Here is a 2,500-nt window from a genome sequence, read left to right on the forward strand (position 1 = left end):
AAAGCAAAAGGTCCGTATTTCGGACACTCGCCTAAAGGCTTCGTCTCTTACGAGATCGAGAGGCCGTACCTTCTGCCCGGAGAACGTCCCCTTCGGTCTCCTGGCCCGGTTTACTGCGGCCTTGCCGGTGGGTGCGCCCGGCTTGGCTCGCTTCGTCTTTTTGGTGACGGTTTGCCAACCGTCACCAGTAGGGTCCTCGACACGCTCGGGTGCCGACTGCACCTTCACGAGTGACGTGTCTCCGACTCGTTCGATTACTTCCACGTTACCGGTGTCCGGCGTACCTTCTACCGTGGGCTCGGTTTTCACCGAGACCGCTCGCGTGGGAGTCACACATCTTTGCAAGATCACACGAGGATTGGCGATATTGATCACCTTCCCGGATCTTGTCTTTCTCACAGACGCGGGGGGACTGACAGCTGCATTTGCAGTTCCCGCGTCTGCGGCGACGGCTTCACTCCGAGTAGGAGCTGGACCCGTCGTCTTTGGACGCTTAGTTTTTTGTTCATTAATTTTATTAAGACCCATAATGTGTCTTGGTCTTTCATCCAGTGCGCTCCCCGGCCACCACCGACCCACACAATTTGGAACCCGCCAAAGGCTGAGTTAGGGCTACGCACCGAATATAGTCTGCTGGCTGGGTCGGTTTCCTTACCCAGCCCGCGTCCTCGCCCAGCAGAACCCACTTGCCCGAAGCGTGTGGTCGTTCCAAGCCGATTGACTGGACCAGGGCTGCTTTTCTCGTCCAGCCGCCCATCTAGCCGAAGCAGAGGCCAAAGGTACGTGTTGGGGACGTCTCACCCGCAGGAGAGGGCCCCCTCAGATCCCAGGATCCTCTTTTCCGACGACAAGGGTCGCCACGCACGGCAAACACGTGGGAGACAGCAGTCGGAGAGGCTGCCTCTTCCTCTCCACCACACTTCGTTCAGTTCGCTGCGTATTTAAGAACACGAGCTATCCAGCGGTACCTTTTTCGTGGAGGCTCAAGTGTGGCTAGGGCACGTTTGCCCCTTGCGGCCTGGGTTGCCCAGGGGATTGATTGCATCCCATGTATTCCTGAGCCCAGCGGAGTGTTGTCTAGTGGCGTGTTCCGCCCACGAAAAACGGTCTGAAAAACCGTTTAACGTAAACTGGGGAACTGATGCCACGAGTGACAACAGTTCCCCAGTCGGAAGTCATACAGCACATACAGTGCTGTACAAAGAACACGCCACAGCCCGTATGCTAAATCAGGGCCTCGCCATTATGCGAAGTACTACATGTACGACGCACTGACGGTCTCTAATGCCTTCATCGCCGATACACCCATCGACTCGGCCGATCAACCCTCCTACGCGAGGGCTAGTTCGGGGGTTATCTCCCGCCCTGGGTGGCCACAGACCGCCACCGCCAGTAGATAGGGACAGATGGGAATCTCGTTAATCCATTCATGCGCGTCACTAATTAGATGACGAGGCATTTGGCTACCTTAAGAGAGTCATAGTTACTCCCGCCGTTTACCCGCGCTTTTTTGAATTTCTTCACGTTGACATTCAGAGCACTGGGCAGAAATCACATTGCGTCAACACCCGTGGGGGCCATCGCAATGCTTTGTTTTAATTAGACAGTCGGATTCCCCTAGTCCGTGCCAGTTCTGAGCTGAGCGTTGAATGGCGGCCGAAGAGGACGACCGCACCGATGGGAAACGCCACGGAAGCCTCGCAGCAAGGAAGATCCGCGGGAGGCCAAGGCACGGGACCGAGCTCGGATCCCAGCCACGAGAGCCGTTCACCTCGCCCAGGCCCGGCACGTCAGCCAGACCCGCTTCCCGACCAAGCCCGACACGCCCCGCTCCTCAGAGCCAATCCTTATCCCGAAGTTACGGATCCAATTTGCCGACTTCCCTTACCTACATTAATCTATCGACTAGAGGCTCTTTACCTTGGAGACCTGCTGCGGATATGGGTACGAACCGGCGCGACACCTCCACGTGGCCCTCTCCTGGATTTTCAAGGTCCGAGGGGATGATCCGGACACCGCCGCAACTGCGGTGCTCTTCGCGTTCCAAACCCTATCTCCCTGCTAGAGGTTTCCAGGGAACTCGAACGCTTATACAGAAAAGAAAACTCTCCCCGGATCTCCCGACGGCGTCTCCAGGTCATTTTGGGTTACCCCGACGAACACTCTTACGAGGGCCCGAATGGTATGCGGTTCCGCTGCCGGGTTCCGGAATAGAAACCGGATTCCCTTTCGCCCAATGGGTGTTTTTTGTGCATGTATATAATAACAAAATATGCTGCGATTTATATAATAATAAAAAAAATAATAAAATAGCTGCGTTTTTTTTACAAGTGTTTAACGTCTTAGGACACCTCATCTACATAGGATTTCTCTTAGGGCTTAGGATCGACTGACTCGTGTGCAACGGCTGTTCACACGAAACCCTTCTCCACGTCAGTCCTCCAGGGCCTCGCTGGAGTATTTGCTACTACCACCAAGATCTGCGCCGACGGCGGCTCCA

General features: G+C 55.4%; 1 pseudogene; it reads right to left on the minus strand.

Moving 5' to 3' along the window:
• Positions 1 to 2,500, minus strand: part of LOC143262866 (large subunit ribosomal RNA) — a 6,921-nt pseudogene that overhangs the window by 2,565 nt on the left and 1,856 nt on the right.

Source organism: Megalopta genalis, unplaced genomic scaffold (assembly GCF_051020955.1).
Source record: "Megalopta genalis isolate 19385.01 unplaced genomic scaffold, iyMegGena1_principal scaffold0225, whole genome shotgun sequence".
Taxonomy (NCBI): Eukaryota; Metazoa; Arthropoda; class Insecta; order Hymenoptera; family Halictidae; genus Megalopta; species Megalopta genalis.